The following is a 23,636-nucleotide window of genomic DNA, read 5'->3' on the forward strand; positions in this document are numbered from 1 at the left end:
CCTGCCCCACCGCAAGTGTGCTCCCAGTCTCCCACCCTGGCCCTAAGTCCCATTCTGCCTTTCACGGATTTGGGGCGGCCGGAGTTTGAGTAGATGGTGATCCTGCTTCTCCGTGTTGGTCGTTTGGGGTTGTGCTTGGGAGCAAACCCAACTCCTGATGTAACTGGAACTTCGGTCGAGTTAGGTCTGCGGCTGTGGAGTTCGCTCGTCCCGGGCCACTGCTCCTGCCCGGTAGGGGTGATGGTATTGGTAGGTAGGCTGTGTGTATGTGTTTGTGTAGGGACTTGTGCATCGGGGCCGCTGGGACACGAATCCGGGGTAACGCGAAGTTGGTCTCTCTCTGGAAGAAGTCCGTGCTGTTGGGAGTCGTGGGGAAGCGGCTGGCCCCGGTGCTGGGCTGGCAGCTGGATCCGGCAGCAGTGTACCAGCTCGCAGGCTGTCCCTGGTGGTGGGGTCTAGGGGCATCAAGTCAACCTGGGCCCTGAGTGCAGGGCATTGCCCTGGAGCCTGTGCAGGTGTGCTGTCTGAACCACAGTCAGCTCCATAGGATTCCTCCCCTCTTCTGAGATGGGGGTTACCCTCTGGTTGATAAAAGTGGGTGGAGCTGCTTGCCAAATCCTTCAGGGTAACCTTTCCCCTTCCCCTTGACCTCAGGGTACAGGAAGTTAGTGCCTGCAGAGTGCTTGGGTCACCCTTCCCTGTTGGTGAAGCGAAAGCTGGCGCCTCAGTCATTAGAGCACCCCAGTACCCCTACATCACCTCTAGCCTTCAGTAAGCCCTGTGGAAGGCTGAGCGCCCTTGTTTCCAGGGATCCTCCAAGCACCCTCAGAATGAAACTCATACTCCTCCATGATGGCCCCACATGTCCTTCCAGCTCCTCTCTCTGCTATCTCCAAGCTTTGTCTTTTTTTTTTAATCAGGCCAAGTTTAATACAGACAAATTAGTTTTACTGTGATTAGTGAAGTCGCTCAGTCGTGTCCGACTCTTTGTGACCCATGGACTGTAGCCCACCAGGCTCCTCCATCCATGGAATTTTCTAGGCAAGAGTACTGGAGTGGGGGGCCATTTCCTTCTCCATCCAAGCTTTGTCTTATCTTGAGGATCCATGATGTCTGGGGGTCAGGCCTTGGAGGCCCAGCTACTAGATGAATTTCCCCTCCTGCCTTCCTGCATCCGCACGTCTCTGAACTCCACTGCTCGAACCACTAAACATGGTCTTCAGTTCATTCAACAAAGCGTGGTTGAGAATCTGTGGGGTGCCAGGCATTGTTGCAAGCCCAGGCTCACAGCTCCCTGATTGGCTGTCAGTTCTATGCGGTCTTAGAACCTAGGCTGGACATGTAGTACATGCTCTGTAGTGTTTATTAATCTGAACTCAGTCTCAGTTTAGCAGCACTGTTCAGGCACACGAGTTCAAGCCCACTGATGCATCGTGAGGTTTGTAGCTGCCTCTAGCAAGAAAGGGCAGGGAAAGGAAGGAACCGCAGGAGGGTTGACTGCTTAGGAAAGTTCCATCCTTTACCAGCTGGGTAGCTGTGCAAATCTCTGAGGCCGGTGAGGGTGCCTCCCATCCCTCCCATCCTGCATTTGAGAGTGGGAGGACAGAACACATTCTCCGTGGGGGAGGGGAGGGAGCTCTGCCCCATAGGTCCTGGTGGTAGTGAAGTTTACAGAGAGGCTAGGAAACTGGGAGTTCTGGAAGCTCTGCATTGTGGAAGCATCTCCTGAGGCCTCACACTAGGGTTACCTTGTGCTCAGGGATTTGACTTCAACTTTTACTGAGACAGAATTCAGCTTGGCAATGCTTACAAAGTGCCATTGTGCCAGTCCTGGGAAACCTTTGCTGGATTTAAAAACTGGAGGAGTTACGGACAAGCTTATAGCAATTACATAGAATGTTTAAATGTGTAGTAATCGTGTTTATTAAGACTTAGTGTTTATTGAGACATATCACATACTATCCAAGAAGCTTTATTTGTAGCCATTCATTTAATCCTTGAAAGAACACAGTACAGTGGGTAATGTTAATGTCCCACTTTACAGATGGTGAAACCATGGCCCAGAGAGGTCACCGAGTGAGGTCTGAATATGAACTGGGTTTTCTCATATCTAATTAGATAAATTAGATAAAGCCTCCTCTCAGAAGTGATTCAAGTTGATTAAGTACACTGAAGAGCCTGACCCACAGAGGAGCTAGTAAATTCTTCAGTGCAGGTCCTTATATCCTCTGCTTCTGAAAGCATTTCATCTGTCTGGGCACAAAGCAGGTGTCTCTGAATTCCTGCTGGTTGACTGTCAGTGTAGCTTTTATCTCCCTAAGGCCAGGGGATGGGAAGGCCAGCACTACCATGCACAGAAGATTGGGGAGTGAGTCATTGCCTGTAGTTGTCTAGATAGATCAGGGTTTGCCGTGGTAACAATCCTCAAATCTCAGAGGCCTGAAGCAATGAAGGATTATTTCTTACTCACACCACATCCATCGCATATCTGCTTTATGTTGTTCTCACCATGGGACCCATGCGGATTAATTGGAATGCTCCTGGTCACTTGGACCTGGAGACAGGGAGCACAGTGAATCTCACCCTGGCTCCTAAAGCTTCCACCTAGAAGTGGCATTTCAGTAGCCAAAACAGTCACATGGCCATACTTCCCTGCAGGGTGGGGAGCAAAAGAGGACTGGAAACATTTGGGGAACAGCACTGATGTCTGCCACCTGCCCAACACTGTGCTGTCTCTGTAACTTATTTCCAAGGTCTAGATCTGAGTGTCATATGTTTCTGTGTCACCAGGAACATCAATCATGAATTAGTCAAAGAAATGTCATTTAGGTTAGAGATGAATTGAGGTGTCACATTTGAAGAGCAGAGGTATGGTGAACAAAAATGCTTATTAGCATAGCAAGAGGTGGTCTGCAGAAGCAACTTGTTCCTCTGACCCTGGACAAGTTATTCTGAGTTCCTTGGGTTCTCCTTTTCTTATTCATTTAGTCAGTCATCAGTTCGTGGGCCCAAGGACTGGTGCAGAGACCCAAGCCAGGGATTCTCATTAAGCACTTGTTTAGCTCCTTGCCTGGCTCTCAGGGCTGTGAACTGGGTTCCAGGATCCCTGTTTGCTGCTGCTGGGTCCTGTGGCCTTTAAGGAGGGATGGTATTACCCATGGGACGGGAAGCAGGCTCCTGCTCCCTGTCTCTGCCCTGACACATCTATCCTTGGATTTCTTGTCTTCCTTATATTCTGTATGTGACGAGTAGGGGCAGCCAACTTTCTTGGAAGCAGGAGCAGGCAGAAATACCCCCATAGGCTTTGCGCTTCCCCTTCCACCAGTGAGATTCCAAGGCTGAGCTTGCAGGCCTCGGGGTGTGGAGAGGTAAAGTGGTGATGTTACCTAAAGGATGGAGCCACATGGAGATCAGGCTTGGATGTGGGGTTGGGGTGGTTCTCTGGCCTGTGAAGCGGGTGGGACCCCTTTTGTTAATTGCATTTTCCCACCTGGGCCATGCTTGCAGGGTGTCCAAGAGCCGGCTACACTTTGGACCCTGCTTTTTGTGCTTTGTTGCCTGCTTTGTCCCTGGTGACTTCAGCAAGGCCAGGAAACCCTGGTGGAGGTGGTGAGACCTCAGGTTCTTCTGCTTGTGGTTAACTCACTATCTTTAGGCATGTTTCCTCCTTTTTCAGGGCTTCTGTTTTCCTATCAGGAATACAGGGAAAGTTAACGGTGGTCTGCAGCAATGGTCTCGATTTTGCCTGGTCATCAGAGTGCTCAAGGGACTACATACACCAGTTTTTTGAAAAAGTCTTTGGTCTAAGTGAATGCCAACATTCCTGGTTTGTCTTATCTTCATTATAGCAATGGGGGTAATTCATAATATGTCAACATCTGTTTTCTCCTTTAACAGCATGTTTTTTTGGTTCAGACAGAAAAGTGGTATGTTGGACTAGCAGAGGGTCTAACCTGGCCAGTGGGAAATAGTGCCTTTGCCGATTAAATGTACAGTGAAGAATGTTGTCCATGACACAGAGTGGACAGTGATGAGGCCAGCTTTCGAGTTGCACCTACTTTGTAGCTGAGTGACCTAGACAAGCCTTTGGATTTTTTTTTCTCTCTTTCTTGGACTTGGTGTTTTCATCTGTAAAGTGAGAAGAATCTGCCCTCCCTGTTGCTGGTGGAGTTACTGTGAAGCGTACACACTTCAGGTTTGAGATGCAGGATGTGAAGCTCTTGAGTTAGGCTGATATACTCTGGTTTGGGACTGCTGCCATGACTCTGATGGCTCCCAGCAAAGTGCTCACCAGCTGCGGGTTCTGGGAACCCAGCTTTCTCCATTCTTGGGCCTGGTGGGGGTCCAGTGGGGCTGGGTGGGGCTGGGCGGGGCTGGGCAGGGCTGTGGTCTTCTCTTAGGAGACAGCAGGCCTGGTAATCTGAGATACGGTGGGCCTGGGCAGGCTTCTGGAGGTCTGTTCTGTCTCCCTCACTCAGCAGCCAGAGAGAAGTTCCTGGAGCCCTGGTGTCCATCACCTGGACAGCTGGAGGGACTGGCCTCTCCCTTCCTGGGCTCTGTCTGCCTGTGTCTAGTGGCTGTGAGCTGTGGTGGTGGGGCCTTTGGGATCCTAGTCAGGTGCATTCCTGGTGCTGCCCCTGTGTCCCCCTGGAATTTGGGAGAGCTGAGGCCAGGCTTTTCTGCATGGGTAAGGTTTGGGGGGAAGTCATGCTGTGGGGCTGAGCAAAGGTTGACTCCGAGAAAAGGGTTGATGAACCTCCCCCGTGTCTGAGTTTTCCCTGTCTACCTGTACTAACCACTGGGGCCTGTGCCAGTCTATTTTGCAGGGCCCAAAAAGTTAAACAAAACAAAACTTTGAGGAAAGTGGATACTCAGGAGAGGGGCCCTCAGACAGCAGTTGGAATTATAAGAGTGTTTCTGAATATCTTCAGTCCATACCCTGAGGTCCGAGTGGTGAGCCTGGGAGGGCCGAGGGGAGCAGCATATCCCTGGACACAGTCCTAAGGCAGGGTCTGCAATTATGCGTCAGAAGCCCCCCCAGGGCACCGTGGGAAGTGGCAGGTGGGAATAAGGAATATGATCGCCCCAGCTTCAGATTTGGTCTCCCACGGAGAGGCAACTGGGCCCCATACACCCTGCTCAAGTTCAGGCCACGGTGTGGCTTTCAGCTTTTGGTGTGTTTTGAGGCTCAGTCTGGAGTGCCCGTTCAAGCTGTGCTCAGGACCTGGCTCTTTCCAGGCTTCCCGGCTGCAGCCACCAGCTGCTCCAAGGAAAGGCTCCGGTTGTCCAGCGAGTGACCATTGCTGCAAAGAGACTCTGTTTCCTCTCCAGGTGACCTCCCTGATGTCTGGCTGCTCTGTAGCTGGTTTCAGCCCTCTACTTCTGGGCCAGGCAGACAGAATCTGTCCCTGGGGATTCCTGGGGGAGGCCAGCGTCCAGCCCCAAATGCCACCCCCGGTTGTTCTCACACTCCGGGTCCAGGAAGACGTAGAGCTCCATACTGTTAAAAGAAAAAAAAAATTATTCTGACACTTGTGAACACAGTAAGGTAGACTTTCTTCAGGACTGTCGTGATAGGTATAAAGACTATAACAATGGGGTTTTGCAGTAAGGGAGAGAGATTGGGCCCAACCCCAAATATTACAGGGAAAAGTGGGAATTTACAGCCAGGGAGCAGAGTAGGGGGAGGGGTGGAAGGATGGAGAATTTATGAGAGGGTAGGGTAGTTCTTTGTTAACAGACCTAACAGAATCCTTGCTGAAGTCAGGCTAGGGTGATCAGATAACATGTGGGGGATGCTGCACTAGGAGGGTGAGGATTTGGTCAGACGTGCCAGGTGACCAGCAGTGGAGGGGTGGGGGAGCCTGCCTAAACTGCCTTCTTGCTAAAACCAGAATCTACCAGGACAGAGACAGAAGGGGCAGCGGGCTCAGAGGAGCCTGACTAGCTCGGTCAAACAGACTGTCAGTGTATGAGGCTAGCTTCAGCCTTTGTTCGGTCTTGCCCACGCTTCTCATATTGGCCTGAGCTCATCACTACTCACGCTTGTCGCTCAAGAGTGGTACTCTCTTTGTGGGCATCACTCTCTTGTTTCCAGAAACCCTGGTCCTTTTCTTGTCAGCATTTACTGGCTCCTTGGCCCCTGGAGCCCCTTGACCACCTTCTGTAATTGGCCCCTTGACCACCTTCTGCACCCAGAAAACAGCCTTGGGTGAACCCTCGGCCTTGGTTCCCTGTGGCCCCCCAGTGCTGGCTGCCCTTGTTGCCAGATGTGTTGGGAGCCAGATAACAGCCTTTTGACTCTGGACAACTCTCGCTACTTGACCCTCTTTCCTTGGCCCCTGTACTTTGTGTTTCCTGTTCTCCGCATTCTGGGCAAACCAGTCCGACAACTTTATGGATCTGTTTCTCTCCCATAGGCCTTGGATACAACTATCTAAAGTACCTGACCTGGGCCAAGGGAGGTGCAGTGGGTGACTCTCCCCTCCCCACCCTGCTCCACTGCTGCAGCTCCAGGGCCTTCTGGCCGGATCCCCCCCTACCCCCAGCTGCTTCCTTCCGCTGTCTGTGGCCTTCCCATCCTCCTGGTTCTCTCTGCCCTTCTTGTCTGTTTGCTCACACCTGCACAGATGACCCTGTTTGGTGTGTCTGCTACTTTTGGAGATGTTCACGTCTCACTATCCAGCTTTTTAGGAATGACGCCACCCGCTGTTGTGAGAAAAAAATGGGAGTGTGGAGAAAACCTGCTGGCTGCGGGGCTCGGAGCCTTCCCCACTTCCTGAAGGCTGGCTTCCACCCCAGCAGGGGAACAGTGGCTCTGTGCACCCATCCTGCCTCTGCTGTCATCGTCTCCTTTGTCCTAGTTGCTTCCTGTGAAATACAAGTAATGATACAAACAAGGGGCCTGTCAACAACAAAAGAGCCTGTAGCTGCGTTGAGGTATTCATTCCCAAGGGAGCAGGGAGGAGCCAGTGGCGTGTACCCTGGTGCAGGGGTGCGGTGTGCAGCTCTTTCTGGGGCTCCTCTAGGCTGGGGAGTCCTGATGCTCTCTCTGTGAGAAGACAGATGTGGGGAGGGGCAAAGGGGGAGGTGCCAGCTGGGATGCTCTAGGATTCAGTGTGTTGAGCATCAGTGCCTACCTGGGTGTGGGAGCCCTGCTCACTCATGCAGAAAGACCGCTGGAGAGGCTAGCCTTGGTCTGATGGAGGGTTGGTGGTCTGATGGGCCACAGCTCCTGAGGGCCCACTGAAGGGCCAGGAACTTGTTTCCAGTAGCTGAGGTCCAAGGGCTCTGGCTGCCTGTGTGATTCTGCTGGTCATGATGTCTCATTTGTACTCCTTTATTTCCAGCCTCCTTGTGGAACATTGAACACTCATCAGAAAGCCTCTTACAGAGTAGGGGAGCCAAACTTACACCTCCCCCATTTCTAGCCACCTTTCTCTGTGGCCTGGGCACTCTGCAAGTCCTTAGGGGATCTTTGTGGTGGGCTGGGGGTAGGGCAGGGGACCTCTGCTAGGTAGAGAGAGCTCCATCCAGGAAGCACTCACTCTCTGCCTTCCAAGTGGCCTCACTCCAATGGTCTGGCCCATCCTGGTTCTAATAGGCATTGTGTCATACCCCTCAGAAGCCGAAGAGAGACTGAGATAGTTATTCTGTTGTCCCTTAGGGGGAAAATCACTCGGAGGAAATACATCAGTGCTTCTGAGTGCAGAGTATTTATTGATGTGTCAGTTAAAGTAGGCTTTTAAACAACATGTATGTATCCCTTTAGTAAGGAGCAAGCGTGCACACCCATCTCGCAGCTCCATTTTGCAACTTGCATTTCCTGAAAGGTGCAGGGAGTTTAGTGGTTAAGGGATTGGAGTTTAGAGCTGGGATTTTGGAAAAACTGTTTTTAGCTTGTCCTTGGAGTTGGGCCAGGCCTAGAAATCTGTTGAAATAGCTTTCTTCAGCTGCTAAAATTGGGATGGGTTCGTAACCAGTGAGGACCTTGAGCCTCACTGATGATTGGGGAGGGCTCTGAGAAGGGTCCCTGCCTAGGCCTGGGATGCCTGTGACTCAGCACCCCCTGATCCTGGGGGTCTTACAGTCTCATCACAGACGGAGTAGACCTGGCTGCAGATGGTCCTCTGTATGGAATAACTTAGGTTTCCTTTCTGCCTTGGTCAGAATCCGCTCTTGGTCTTCCTAGGAAGACTTTCTATTTTGGGACCTGGAGAGGACTTGTGAGTGGGGAGTTCTATGAGTCGGTATGTCTGTCTTTATTTCAAAGACTGGCACCCCCCCCAACCCCCCGCTGCTTCTTGTTCTAGGGAACTGCCTGCAGACAGCTACAAGCCAAATTTTTTGAGCTATAAATGAGGGGTTTTAAATGTCAATTCAGTTTTAACTTTTTTCATTTTTAAAAATACATGTTTTATTTTTTAAAATACATATTTATTTCAAAGATATATGTAGTGAAAATTAATATTTCCACCCCCGACTCCTCCACTTCTGCTCCCCCGAGGCCACATAACCATCACCAGATGTTGGGTGCCTAGTGAAGCGTGTCTGCCCTCCTCTTGTTTGTCCCCATGCCGTACACACCCAATGGTGTTGATTTCTACCCTCAAGTCTATCTTAGGATTGTTCGATTTCAGCACATGTAGCTCAGGCCATTCTTTCTAACAGTGGCATGGTATTCCTCTGTGTGGTCAATCACGGTTCACTTTATCAGCCCCCTATGGATGGACGTTGAGGTTGCTCTCAGTGTTGGGCTGCTACAAGCCAAGTTGCAGGAATGCCTTGGGTGCACACGCTCAGAGGTCTGTTGTAGAGATGGCTAGATGGGGAATCCAGGCGTGGGGTGCTTGACCCGAAAAGAAACATGCTGTTTTGGTTCCAAGAGGGAAAATGAACATTTCTGAGTTTTCCTTGTGGGAGGATCTTCTGTTTATGCCGTCAGACCCTAGAGCTGGAGGGGCCATAGTGCTGGCTCGCTCCCACGTGGTCTGAGCATTTCAGCTCAGGTCAGCTTGCCTCTGGAGCACCTGGTGTTTGTAGCCTTTGGCTGTGCCCCGTGGGCCGTGCAGCCTGTGCACCCAAAAGTGTGATTATAAGAGTGTGAAGAGGCAGTCAGAGCCGGGGAGGGTCTGGGGAGGCTGGGCGCAGGGAGCTTGTCATAGGTGGACTTGAGTGAGCCCAGGAGTTTGCAGGAATTGAGCCGGGTATGAAACCTGGAGTCTCGGAGAAACAAACAAGGAGCTGGGAATCAGTTTTTAGAAGAAAAGATCCTCCTTGGGTTTCAGGGGTTGGTGTGAGGCCTCTTGTCCAGGTCTCACTAGACCATCCGCCGCCCTGAGGTCCCCCATCTCCTACCTGCCCAGCAGCCCTGCCTGGCTTTGTGCAACTTCAGGCTGCTCTGGAGAGGACTGCCACGTTGTGGTTTTAAAAGCTGGTCCAGAAGGCACCTGGTGTAAATAATAGATGAGTTTTTCTGTTTTGAACAGGCAGCCTCCTTGAAGAGCAGATGCAGGGGGTGAGGGCAGGTGAGGTTTTCTTCCTGGGATAGGTTTGAGGGTTCATGTCTACTGGGAATCCTTCTGGGGGTCCTGGGAGTGCTCTGGCAGTTTCTCCACCCCTGGGGCCACCATGTGCCCCTGAAATGACCGTAATATTCCCCTCTCTGGCTCTGGCGACCTCATGCCTAGACAGGGCAGGGCAAGAAGGGAGGAGATTTTAGGACTGGCTGGCAGATAGCTCCCTTAAAAAGCAATGTGCTCGGTATGACCCTGCCCTGGTGAGTCTGAGGCCCACATCTCTGCCCTCTCTCTCCCACCATTGCCCTTACATGCCGCCCCGTGAGAAGTCCACAGCTTCCCATGCCCACAGCTCTATTGTGTGGGGCCTGGAGCTTGGCGGCATACAAGTTTCTATTGTGGCCGGGTGGCAGCTAGGGCTGACCTGTGGGGCTGAGGAGGTGGGGCCTGGGGACTGACAGTGGAGCTATTCATGGGCTCTGCCCCGTTTCCTGCTGCCTCTCATTGTGGACAATTTTAGGGGGAGGGGAGGGGAGGAGGAGAAGGGGTGGCCAGTGCAGCTATTGTTCCTGGCAGTGGGAGCCCATTATGCTTAATAGAAGTCCTTTGATGAACAGATCTTTGCCACTCCAGGGCCCCTCTCCTGTTTTCTGATGTTGGGTGAGCTGCCTAGCCCGACCCTGCCCTCTCTCAGCACTCCCCATCGCTGGAAGTCTGGAAGGATCCTGTGCTTTGGGTACGTCTGTCAAGACTCCCCTTCTTCCCTCTCAAGTCCCCAGGTTCTGCCTGGAACCTCCCTCGGTAACAGCGCTGAGCAGCTGGGCAAGGAGTGGGGATGCCCAGCCACCTGCCGCTGCCTCTGGGAGTGGGTTTCTGCCTGAGTTCTCTCGGCCCAGCTGCATCCTTGGGTGGGGGCCAGGCGTGTGCCTGGGCAGCTGTCAGTCTTGAGGCCCCCACTTTCCTTTGTACTTCAGCGCCCCGTGTCCCTGTGCCTCGCTGGAATACTCAGCTGCAGAAAAGCCTGCTTGCTGGCCAGCCGGCCTGCAGCCTCCTCGCTGCCTGAGCCACAGCCATTTTTCTTTGTTCTGCCGTCTCTGGGCTCTTGAATCTCAGGCAGGCGGTGGCAGGCTGGGCAGGCAGCAGGCAGCGGGCACACAGCACCAGCGGAAGCCCTTGTGACATGAATCTTCCCACTGAGCCGATGCCGTGCCGTCTGCTTGCTGTTACCATCACTTCCCCCAGCTGTACCCCCGGCTCCCCAGTGGTGCTGAGATTTCTCTTTGTTTAAAGAGGGTCTTGCCATCTTATTGGATCACAGTGCTGCTGGCTTGTACAGTGGGGGCAGAGAAAGGGCTCGCCTGTTCGTGCCACTGAAGATGTGTAAGAGAGGGAGAAAGACTGAATTCATGGATGCCTTTGGGAGCACCGTCCTTCTGGACTTTGGCAGAAAAAGCCACTCCCAAGTGCAAAACATGATCTTCCTTTACCTCCTGGTCCTTCTCTGTGAAAGAGTCATGTCAGGACAAACTCTTAGCATTTAGTGGCAGGGGTAGTTGAGAAAACAGTGATTTTTGTTTTTCGGGTTTTTTTTTTTCTTTCTTTCTTTTGAAGGGTCTCTATGGTTGTGGTATTCAGTATTCTTGCCTGGAAAATTCCACGGACAGAGGAGCCTGGCGGGGGCCGCGAGAGTTGGACACGACATAGCCTGCACGCGCCACCTACACCCTCCCCCCCACAGCCATCGTCCCCTGCCCTTTTGCATTTGAATGTCTCTCATCCTCAGTTTTTGGTGGGCAAATTGAGCTTCCTCCTGGGGGGTCTGATTTTACTCAGTGTGAGGTCACAGCCCAAGCTGAGGGTTACTCTTTCTGAAAGTGTGCCCGCCCCAGCTCACAAATCTCCAGCTTTCTTAACTGCAGTCTCTAATTGTCCCCCTGCCTTTGACACAGAGTTGTTTGGTATGAGAACTCCTGAGCTCTCACTACTTTCTGTGTTTATCATTTTATCTTTCCAAAACCCATCCATCTTGAGATCAGCCTGGCTGTCTTATCTGACTCTTATCAGCCAACCTCCTAAATTAGGAAGCAGGTCCCAGGCCTGGACACGGTTGCCGCCTTGGAGTGCCCTTATTGCAGCAAATGTTGGACCAGACTCAGTAAAAATAGCTAGGTTCGCTGTCAGAAATGTTGAAACACAGATGCACCTTTTAGGGTTTTTTGCTTGTTGTCGTTCTGTCGCCAAGTTATGTCCAACTATTTGTGACCCTGTGGACTGTGGCCTACAAGGCTCCTCTGACCATGGAATTCTCCAGGCAAGAATACTGGAGTGGGTTGCCTTTTGCTTCTCCAGTGGATCTTCCCAAACCAGGAATCAACCCCTTGTCTCCTGGGTCGGCAGGTGGATACCTTACCACTGAGCCATCAGGGAAACCTAGTTTTTAGGGTAGTTGGGCCCAAACGAGGGTGGGAAAGGTCATGATTGAGGCAGCAGGCTGCTCCGGAAAAGCACAGGGGGGTAAGGCGAAGCGTTAGGTCCCAGCTGTGCCGCTGGCCTTCCTGGTGACCTTGATCACTCATTTCCATGGGCGTAGGTCTCTGGAAGATGGAAAGGTTGCTCAGATGAACTTCGGTTGTTTTTGAGCCGTGACTTTTTGAGTTCTGTGAAACTAAGTTCAAAATGCTTGTTCACTACACTGAGCCCCTCTCGCCAACTCTGGGTACTCTTTTGGGAGAAATATCATTGGATGGGGTAAACAGAGGGCATCTCTTCCCATGGGTTTTTTTGCCCTCAGGTTCTTGAGGGACTGGCAGTGGTGATGATGACCTCCCCAGATGTCTGTGGTTTTCACAGGGAAACCCTCCCACTGGAAGCCCCAAAGCATACAGCACCCCTCAGGGGCTGAGTGTGGCATTGGGAGCCACTCAGACAGACAGACAGTCCTGCCTTAGACAGGAACACTGGCCCTTTTCTTGGACATACCACACTCTCTCTCTGGCAAACCTGGGAGGAGGGAATGAAGACTGTTTATGTCCTGCCAAAATGAGGCCAGGCTGTTAAAAGTAGAAATAAAACTTATAAGATGGAGATACCCTCTGTATTTAAATATCCTCTTTAGTTCTGGGAGGTGGGGCTGGGAGTGAGTGGAATAGCGGGTAGGAGGCTGAGGTTACATTTTGTCTCTGTTTTGTTCAAAATTCCAGGAGGCAAAATGGGTTTCTGGCCCTTTATCTGCCTTTCCCCCACCCAACCTCTACTCCCTGGGGGGTCTCCTGTGTCCCCAGGCTTTCCTGCCTTTGTCTGCTGGGCTGGGATCGGCCTCCTTGTCACAGCTCTGGCCTTTGTGCTTCTGCCCTGCCCTGCCTCACAGGAGGCCTGTGCTCTTGGAAGACGTCCAAGGGGCAGGGAGCCCAGCTTTGATAAACATTTGGTTAGAGTAGCTTCCACAGCTGTGAAATGGGAATAAAAATAACCTGTGAGGGTGCCCTAAAATACCAAACCAATTCCACAGTTAAAGCATCCCTCCAAGAAAGCTGATGACATCCCTAGTTAAGATGGGTGAGCTTTCCCCTGTCACTTGCCCTAAAGGTCCTTTTGCTCCGTCAGCGCTGTTGCTTTTCACTCAAGGCCTCTTAAACACCCTCACTGTTGAGAGTATTGCCCACAGGCCTGTCAGTGGGCTGGGCTGGCAACACCTGGCAGCCTGTTGCCCTGCAGACTCACCCCACAGCAGCTGAAGCAAAATCTGCATTTAACAAGATTCCCGGGTAATTTGCATGCGCTTTCAAGTTTGAGAGGCTCTGTCTCAGACACCTCCGTCCTGCCCTGCCCCACCTTCAAGACTGTTTTCTCTCTTTTGTGGTTTAGCTGTCTTCACCCTCCTGCCCTGCTTAAAGTTGCCGACTTTAAAAGGGTCTGGCAACTCCGTCTCTGGGACACGAAGATCACAGCAGGTAGCCCTGGGCACTGGGGGGGTGTCTGGGAGGTGGGTCTGGGAACCGTGGAAGCCGCCTGAGCTGGCAGCTGCGGGTGCCTCCTCCCAGCTTGTCGGCAAGGTCAACTCTGGGGCACCGGGCCGAGGAGGTAATTGGAGCCCTCCTTTGTGAAAGGGGGCTAAGAGCCTCCCTGGGCCATCTGGTGCCACTTGGCCCACCCCATCCGTCCCAGCTGGGCGACAAGGAGATCAGAATCAGGTTGTAAATGTTGTTTGCTTTTTGTAGACACACGAAGCATTCTATAAAAAGATTTTTGGTATATGTTGGAGTTCAAATAAATAGTCCAGAAAACGGACTGTATATTTATTTTTTGTAGTATTTTTCTTAGTGGGAAAAATGTTTGAAATGATTTTCCTGATTTCGCTAAGATAGCCTGCCTTCCCCCTGCCTTCAGGTAGAGGTGGGTGGAGGGCCTGTGGGGGTGAGTGTGGGGCCCCAAGCCTGGGGATGCCCCTGGCTGTCTGGAACTGTTTTAGGTACTAAGCTTCTAATCTCTTTGCAGATTTTTCTCAGCTTTTTTTCATTAGAGTCCCATCGCTGATTTGTGTTTTTTGTTTTTTTTTTTTTTTAAAAACATCTGCTTCTCCCTTCCCCTCCCTGCTTGCTCCTCTTCTCTTCTACATTTTCAGCGCATTTCATCTTACTTATTTTTCTCCAGCAGGCCTCACCTTTTATAGCTTGCTGGGAAAGTTTGCTTTCTTCCCTCTGTGAGACTGGCCCCAGGCTGTTTGCCTTGCTCAGAGGCCAGGAGCCAGGCTCTGCCCTGGCTTGGTGAGCCCTGTCCACCCTGGGCAGGACTAGGGGGTGGCCCTCCAGTGCTGACTTCGGGAGTCAAGTGGGTTGGTTGGTTGGTTGTCTTAAAAAGTATATTGCAGTGAACTGTGCAATTTTGGATACAAGGATTTTGAACATCTTAGAGCCACAGTCTTTATTTTATGTCTTCCAGGCATGGAGGAATGGAAGAAAAGGTGTTTAATTCTAAGTTTTATATAGTTTGTGTTGGGGGGGAGGAGGGTGGGATATCTCTGCAAAGAGAACATTTCCCACCCACATTAGACACTCAGATCACATCCTCGTACTGAGTTGGAGCAGCTCCCCTAAGGGCTGCCCAGGACTCAGTTATTGGAGCAGAATTTATTTCTGCCCGAGAGCAGGCCCACTCGTCACTCAGTACGTCCGTGGCTGTTAGGAGCGTCCCATTCCCCAGCCCTGTTGGCCCTGCCAGGGCAGCCAACCCTGTGGCGCCTTGGTGCCATCCCCAGGGCCTGACCCAGAGCTCTGTTGAGACTCGTGGCTGCCACCATGCCGGCTTGTAGTGGTTGAAGCTGCTGCTCTAGGGAACATTTCCTGACCAGCTTCCCGCCTCCTCCTTCCTTCCTGGGCCGCATCCTGCCCTCCTGTGCCTGCCTGACAGCATTTAGCAGAGGGAAGCGTGTCCTGAGCCCCTCCAGTCAGGTGCAGGGCTCACTCGAGTTCTTGGTCTCCACAGCCCCGCTCTAGGTGCCTGGCAACAGCAGCAGCAGCCAGGACGTGTAGAAACCGGTCCCAAGGTGTTCATCTCCCACAATAAAGGCCTCTCCCCCCAGGGACTCGCAGAGCGAGTTAGGACACTGATGGGTTGCTGGACTCTTGGCTTCATCCATTCGTGCTGTGGCCTTGCCTCAAGCCGTTTGTGGAGAAGCTCAGGGTGGACAGAAGGCCCAGTCCTCTGGGTCCTGAGGTCCAGAGGTCCCAGCATGCAGGGTTCATGGGTTCTTGTCCATGTTGGAGATGTCGCTGTAAACAGGGCCCAGAAACCGCATCTTGTGCGCACCCGCTTCTGAATGCAAACATTTCATGTGCACATCGGGTTTTCAGAAACAGGCCTGCTGTGATTATCTGGGCTCAGGGCTCCCCATCTGCATGTAAACAGGTGGTTTCGCATTCAGCGGCAGAGGGAAGGCCCCTGGGAGGCCAGGACGGTGCCAGGCCTCCTTCTGCACAGTCCTTTGAGAGGTGGAATGGCAGCCGCTGCGGGCGGCCCGGCCCTCTCACCTGTGTGGGCAGGCAGGTGAGGCATGACTTGCCTGATGCATCATTTTCAAGATCTCCCTTTGGGCCCCAGGATTGTCTGTTGCCCCAGTGTTTTCTTCTTTTCTTTAAAGAAAAATGTCCACAACTTCTTACATTTCACTTGAGACGAGTTATTTTTGTAAACTCTTCCTTCGTTTTGTTTTTTGACCATTGCTCAAGATAGGACTCAGGTTATGCATTTTTGCCAGGAACACCACAGAAATGACATGTGTCCTCAGTGCATCCCGGCAGGAGGGACAGCCGTTGGCTTGACTCATTGCTGGTGGGGACAGTGGTGGTTACAGGTGATATCTGCAGGGTTTCTCCATTGCTGAGTTACTGTCGTGCTCTTTGTACTTAATTAGTGTTCTATGGGGAGATACTTTGAGACCATGTAAACATGCTGTCTCTAATCAAACTTTTGTTGATTAGTTTTAGAGCCTGTTATGGTTTAAATGTCTTTGTGAGTTCCCCCACCCCGCCCATTCACGTATTGAAATTGTCTGGTGCCTGGCTTGATGATGTTAGGGCTTGGAACCTTTGGGAGGAGCTTAGGTCATGGGGGTGGAGTCTGCAAGAATAGGATTAGTACCCTTAGGAGAGACCCTTCAGAGCTCCCTTGCTGCTTCACTGAGGACCAGTGAAGAGGTGCCAGCTTTGAACCAGGATGAGGCTTGAACCCCACCTTGTCGGTGCCTTAATCTTAGACTTCCTAGCCTTCAGAACTATGAGGAATAAACTTCTGTACTTTAGAAGCTGCCTGGTCTGCCAGTTTGGTCCAGTCTGGTATTTTGTTATAATAGCCAGAACAGACTTAAGAACCCATTATCAGTTATTTCTGTCATTCTAGAATTCCCCAACCTGGAATTCTATGGTTACTGAATGGTGATGATTTAATTACATAAGTTTTTACATTTATCCTTCTGTAAAGAACTTTCCCTTCTCTTCCATTTATATATTATTTATCCATTTATAGAATTAGAATGTATTATAGTATTAGAATGGAGTCATGGGTTCTTACTTTATTCAGTGAGTTAAAATGCATTAATATTATTTATTTTGATGCACGCATAGTTCCAGATTGGGCCAGTGGGGGGTCCCTTCAAACTGTCTGCTGTGAAGGACAGCTCTTAAAAATGTGCCTTTCCAGGTCTGTCACACTCAGTACTGAACGAGTCTCTGTGTGCAGTTTGGATAAAGCTCCTTGAGCGATTCCCCAGTTATGTGGAATTTGGGATCAGCTGGGCCAGACCTGTCATTTTCAAGCGTGTATGCCATAGAGCCTCCCCTTCCCCCCAGCCACTTGAAGAGAACTGCTCTGCACACCTCATGCTGGGTTTCTGGGTCAGAGCCTCTTTGTACAAAAGCTCCTGTAGCTTAAAAAGTAATAAAAATAGTAAGTTTGAAAATCGCTGGATTAGGTGACCTCCATTTGAGGCCCAGCATGTCTCCCACTGAGCCCTCGGCTCACTGCTTCCTCCTCTGCCCCTCATCCGTCCCTCTCTTGGCTTCTTTCCTGGTGTCAGCACCGCGGGAGACAGATATCTCCCCCCAGATTAGCGGGGGGCCCCTTGGTGCTTCTCAGACTCAGCAGATCTGGGGGTTGTGGGGTTTTGGTGGTGGAAGCTCATAACGCTGTGATGGTTAAAAACAGAGTTTCAGACAGGAAGCCAAGCTCGTAGAATCCCAGGCCCACTGGGGAGCCCGGTGGGGCTCAGAGCTGGCAGCCCAGGTCTTCCTGGACTTCCACCTGGAGGCCTTCCCAGGTTGGGCAGTCAAGGGCCTGAGAGCCTCTGAACTCTGGGAACCTCCCTTCCCCAACACCTGTGTGGCAGGGCTTGTCACCCGGGGATGAGGGACGGTGGGGGGTTGAGGGGCCCATCCTAACTCCTGGCTGAGTTTGTAGTGTTTTCCCACAGTGAGGAGTCAAATTTCCGGACCCCTGCGGTAGTTGCTGCCACCATGTTCATTTTTGCACTGTTTGTGGCAGAGTTGGCCCTAAGGCGTATGGGTTAGAGTAGGACTTAGACACTTCTGACTCTGAGGGTGAGTCGGAACCGAGTGGGGAGCCTGTGGACTTGAGGCCCTCTTTCCCCTCTAAGAGTGATAGTGCCCCTAGGCTGAGGCATGATATGACACCCTTCCTGTGCGTGAGGTTCCCTTGGGCAGTGAGGCAGCCTACCGGGTTGCCTTTATGACCATCTCAGTTACCCATTTCCCTTGAAGGTCGCCTGTCTCTTCCTAGGCTTCTCCCCTTTCCCTGTTCCTTTGGCCTGTGAATGTTCCCCAGTTCACAGTGGGCTCTGAGGACCTGGAAAGTCGAAGGCCTATGGTGTGCTGTTTGGAGGTGCAGCAGGGCCCCCAACTCTGTTGGGAATATGGCTGCCCTTCCTGGGGATCAGCCTGTGGGCAGATACAAGTACTGGGAGCCTCAAAGGTCAGGTGGAAAGGTTGAATCTTGGTCAATGGCCAAGTCTGGAGAATGAGGTAGGGAGGAGCCAGCAGAATAACTTGGTAGAGTTTTAGCCTGGGATATGGGTGGATAGTGTTGTCAGGTCAGCACAGTTCAACTGGATTCCTTGCTTGGGGCTCTCACATGGCCCAGATCAAGGGGTTGGCAGGGCTATATTCATTTCTGGAGGATTTGGGGCAGAGTTTAGTTCCTTGTTGTTTGTTTTAGAACTGAGGCCCTGTTTCCTTGCTAACCGTCAGCCAGGGCTCCCCTGAACTGCTGGAACTTCTCTCTGCTCTTTGCAGGTAGCTCCCCTGCCTTAGATCCAGCAACAATGCATTGCATCCTTCTCATACTTGGAATATGACTACTTCTGCCCTCAGCTGGGAGAAAGCTCTGCTTTTAAGGGCTCATCTAATTACATTGGACCCACTCAGATAGTTTCCCTATTTTAAGTAAATTGATTATTCATCTTGATTACATCCACAAAATCTCATTTGTCCTTTTATATGGTTATAAATTATACTTCCTGTTTTTCCTTTTTTTTTTTACTTTGCTCAGTGAAAAGATGGCAACTAAAATATTTTTGAAGTCTTCCCAGAGATCTGTGGATTTAATGAACACACCTAATTTTACTTTATCCTCAGTTCAGTTCAGTTCAGTCGCTCAGTCGTGTCCGACTCTTTGCAACCCCATGAATTGTAGCATGCAGGCCTCCCTGTCCATCATCAGCTCCCAGAGTTCACTCAGACTCACGTCCGTCTAGTCAGTGATGCCATCCAGCCATCTCATCCTCTGTCGTCCTCTTCTCCTGCCCCCAATCCCTCCCAGCATCAGAGTCTTTTCCAATGAGTCAGCTCTTTGCATGAGGTGGCCAAAGTACTGGCGTTTCAGCTTTAGCATCATTCCCTCCAAAGAAATCCCAGGGCTGATCTCCTTCAGAATGGACTGGTTGGATCTCCTTGCAGTCCAAGGGACTCTCAGGAGTCTCCTCCAACACCACAGTTCTAAAACCCCACAAAAGTTAAGATAAAGGGAATTTTAAAAAAGGAATCACTCTATAAGGACGTGGAAAGTGGCAAAGGAAGCAAAAGCAAGAAAAAATGTTCAAATCAGGAGTTAGATGGGTGAGTGACCCACTTGGAAATGTAGGAGTTGGTGTCACCATATTATTTTAGGGGGGCTTGGAGGGGAGGAGCATCAGAGGTGGCTGAATATAGGGACTGTTTGAAGGCAGTTCATGTGGTTAAACCTCTTTCTTGTCTCCATGGTGCCTGGTGACTGCACTTTCCCTTTAAGTGAGACATTGGAGATTCCTTCTGCTGAAGGGAAAACCAAGGGCCTGGGATATTCCGGTTGTTCTTAGTAATTGATGTGAAGAACATCTCCATCCCCCAGCCTTCTATCCCACTTGGCTTCTAGAACTCTGACAGCCAGCCCCTTACCTTCCAAGCAGGAGATTAAGAGACCTCACTGAGGAACCTGACTGACCTAAGAGGAAAGAACTAAAGATGCCAACAACAGGGACTTTATAGCAGATGGGCCAGCCAGACTGCCCTGCACAGAAACCCACCTGCCCAAGGACTCAGTGCTTCTAGTCAACTCTTAGGCATTTACGTTTAGTCATGAGGATTACTAATGATTGCTAATACCTGAGGAAAGCACCTAACTTGAAAAGAAGCAAAACAAATGGGGCAGGGGGAGCAACTTGAAATAAATATTCTACTTTGAGAATATTTTGAAAAAAATTAGACATTTTCTCAGAGAGATAAGAGAAGTACCCATGAAATAGGAATAGGATACTATACAAAAGGAACATTTAGGAAACAAAAAAAAAAAATTAAAATTTTAAAAGAATAAGGGCAGAGCAAAAATATCGAATCATTAGAATAATTATAAATTTGAAAGAGTTTTCTGGAAAATTAGACAAGAAAGATGAAGAAGAGATGGATAATAGAGCAGAAGAGGTAAGATGTTTAAAGAATCAGCTCAGGTTCCTATGTCCATTAATAGGAGTTGCAGAGAAAAAGGCAAGTGGGAAAATCACCCAGAAAAAAATTTCCTAGAAGGATATAGGTTTCCATATCAGATGGACTCATCAAATATTGAGCTGAGTGGATGAAGATAGGCCAGTATGCTGATCAGTTAGACCAGTACCTTGAAATGTCAGTGTGCTGGGAAGAAAAGGATGATCCTACAAATTTACAGAGAAAAAGAAATAGGTTAAGTACAAAATCAGGAATCTGAGTGGTTTCAGACTTCCCAATACCCTGGAATGTAGAAGATGTTAGGGCACTGCCTTTAGTGTTCTCAGTGGAAATGACTCCCAACCTAGAGTTCTATACGCAGCCAAAATTTATTCACAAATAAAAATAAAGTAAAGATGTTTTCAGACATACATGGTCTGAAAAATTTTCCTCTTGCCCTGAAGATTTCTTCCACAAAGATGAGCAAAGACTGGCTCTTTTATAGGCTGTATCCCAAATGAGGCCAAGGGGGTTCTTCTGGGCACCAGTCCAGATTAAAGTAGCTCAGAAGGTTCCAGGAGAAATTTCTTCTGGAAGAAGAACTAGAACATCTGATGTGAGTGAACTTATTGAGAGGAGATTTGGACAACTGACATTGAATTTGGGGTTGAATATTAATAAATTCATAGAAAATTAAAGAGAAAAAATGAGAATTGTTAAGTCTAGAGAACAAAAAGTTGTCTAGGAAAAGTAATCGTGGCTTACATGGCTTGCCGTGATGACTCACATGGTCCTAATAATGTAGACTCTGAAAATTAGTGTCGCCGTGGGTATAATTAGAGTGGAGATATGGGAAAGGAGTGTGAGGGGAGTGGTTTGGGACAGGTGGCTGGTACAGGAGTAGGGTTACATTTTCCTCTTCAGGGCAGGAAGTGGTGAGGTAACACCTAACAATGAAAAACCAGGGAATAGCATGTACTGAATTTTCTAAGACATTTGGAATGTTAACATCAAGAGCACCTAGAAGTTAAGGGAGCCCCTGGAAAGGGACTGGGGCCTTGGGGCCTAGGGTCTGGGTTTTTTTTTTTTTTTTTTTCCTGAACACAGCATTTACAATCATTGATTCTTGCAGGGATATGTTCAGAAATAATTTTGAAAAAAATGAAAATAGCACATCTGGAACACGAGGCCTGTGATAAGGGCAAGTACTGTTTCACAGACCTCAGATGTACATGGGAGTATGTGGGCACTGGATTGATTGTTCAGGGTGCTTCTTGTGTGTGCCAAGTTGCTTCAGCTGTGTTTGACTCTTTGCGACCCTGTGGACTGTAGCCCGACAGGCTCGTCTGTCCATGGGACTCTCCAGGCAAGAATACTGAGGAGCTTCTTACTGTGGGCCATCGCAGAAATCCGACAGCCATTCTCAGTGGCTGCTCATTGCCAGCTCTCTTCGTGCACTTCTGAATTGTCTAAGTATTTTACAGTTCAGCATGTGCTACCTTTTTAATTAAATAAAGCTGAGAGATGGAGGAGGAAACAATCTTACAAGTTAATGTAATCCCGGGGTAGATGAGCCCTCTTTACGGTGACTGAAGAGGTCATCACACTTGTGGGGCCAGCATCCTCCACCAGCAGTGGCCTCAGTTTACATTTTAGTACATAGGTGGTCGTGGTAAGCGCCACAGTAGAAGCCTTTTTAGAAAATCACTTGTGAGCCTACCAACCCACGAAGCCATTTTCATGCTTTTAGCTTCCATTTTGACCTTTAACCACATGCTTACAAATTGTTTCATAATTGCAAGCTAGGATATTTAGATTTTGAATGCTTAACTCATATTCTCGTTCTTCTTTTGGTTTCTTTCCTTGAGGCAAACTCTTGAGTCATGAGTTTATTGCATTAAGGGTAGGACTTCTTTTCTTTTTTTTTTTTTTTTGAATGTCTATAACTGTATTGCTTACCAAAGGGTAGTAACAGTTTATTCCACTCCCAGCAAGGTATGAGTGCAATAGCCTCACCATGGGATTGCCAGCAATAGTGGTGGTAATTTTGTGAAAATAAAAAGTGTAAAACAATATCTGTGAGTTGTCTTTAATTTCTTTTCCAGTGAGTTTGAGTAGTTTTCCATCTAGAAATTGTTTTGTTCTTCAGTTTTAGTATAATGCCCATATCCTTTGTCCACTGGTCTAAAATCAGTCTTCTATTAAGTATGAATTTCTGTGTGTTGGAGATAGTATTTAACCTTGATCATAATCACTACAGCTGCAGATAATTTTTATCATTTGTTTCCTTTTTAATTTTAATGTTACTTTTCATTGTTATATGGGAATTTAAAAGCATATCTGTTTCATATTGATAGTTTTGTACTTCCATTAGCTTAAATGTGAAGGATACCCTGTTCTTGAGTGTGTGTGTGTGTTTACTATTTAGATAGACTTTAGTGGATTATTCAATTCCTCTCAGGTGGCTAACCAGCTATCTTAACATTTAAATAATCCTGACTTTCCCCCTTGTTTTAAGAAGTTGATGTTTGGACAAACACAATGCCTCCTACTTGCCACATGAATGCTTTATTCTGTTATAATAACTTTTGGAGTTGAGACAGTTTGAGGACTTGGAATTAAATAATTGTTTTCTCTACAGAAAACACAACATAGCTTTTGGAGAGTTTTCAGTTGTGGTGGTCATTAGTAGCTGTGAAAATTTATCTTCTGTTAAGAAGCAGAATTTTTAGTCTGTGTATTTAAGGTATTTAGGGTAAATGCTTTTGGTGTTGACTGAATTTGTTAGCTGGTAGAGGGCTGAGTTTTGCCTCCCTCCGATATGACTCTACTCGGGTTAACAACTATGGTGAGAAGTGAGGACCGTAGTCACTCTGGAGTCATTTTGGCTGACTTCTGGGTCGGGTCTGGTTCTAGTTACAGCACCACCATCCTCGTCACCTTTTGGGGTTCTTTGAAATGTGGGTAACACGTCAGGTTGGTGGGGGAGCACTCATCAGTCTTTTCTCCTTCCTTCAGGTTCTGAAGCTGCCAAGCCAGACCTCAGACGCTCATTGCCTTCATTCCACCCCAAACCCAAGGCTCTGTGTTGGAGGATGTGGCTTAGGCTGGGGTCCAAACAAATCTCACTGTTACCTCCTTCCACTTATATTCAGAACTTGCCCACGTGGGGACCTGGATTTTCTGGTTGAAGCTCAGGACCTGCTTCTCTACCCACCCTGGTCTCAGGACAGAGCTGGCAGGTCAAGAGCAAGAGACAGCTTTTCCTTGCTGCTCCTTTGATGGCGTGTGGCGCGGTGCGGGACCCCTCTCCTCACCTCCCGGTCAGCTGAGCGCCTTCTCTCCCCATGGGGAGGAGTAAACAAGGGGGTGAAGAAAGACTAAACTGCACTGTTTCCCTTCAACAGCTTCCTCTTCTGTGGGTTGGAATGGGGAAATAAGTGTCATTGAAACACCCTACCCCAAGACCTCATACGGTTATTTTGGTCCAACAGAAATGGTACAATGTTGAAGCAAGTGTTCTGGGGGTGAGTGACAGGCATATCTGAGGGTGACGCATCATCTCTTGCATGGTTAGGGTGTTTCTTTCTGATCATTCCCTGGCATGGACCTGGCTAGTATAGTTCTGAGTGTTTAAGTCACCATGGAGTGAAGG

The 23,636-nt window shown here is 49.5% G+C and overlaps 1 protein-coding gene across 8 annotated transcripts in view; it reads left to right on the forward strand.

Annotated features, from left to right (window-relative positions):
• The window catches only part of TSPAN14 (tetraspanin 14), a 54,169-nt gene that overhangs the window by 604 nt on the left and 29,929 nt on the right, over nucleotides 1-23,636 (forward strand). For 2 of the 8 annotated variants that reach the window (XM_060406389.1, XM_060406390.1), the window contains exon 1: nucleotides 47-249. The exons of 2 other annotated variants lie outside the window; for them this stretch is intronic. The gene's annotated coding sequence lies outside the window, so the exon portion shown is untranslated. Of the gene's footprint in view, nucleotides 1-46; nucleotides 250-10,092; nucleotides 10,255-13,284; nucleotides 23,305-23,636 lie in introns of those variants that run through there. 4 more of the 8 variants (XM_060406385.1, XM_012105424.4, XM_060406387.1 and 1 more) reach the window with 3 other exon arrangements.

This window comes from Ovis aries, chromosome 25, assembly GCF_016772045.2.
Source record: "Ovis aries strain OAR_USU_Benz2616 breed Rambouillet chromosome 25, ARS-UI_Ramb_v3.0, whole genome shotgun sequence".
Lineage (NCBI taxonomy): Eukaryota > Metazoa > Chordata > Mammalia > Artiodactyla > Bovidae > Ovis > Ovis aries.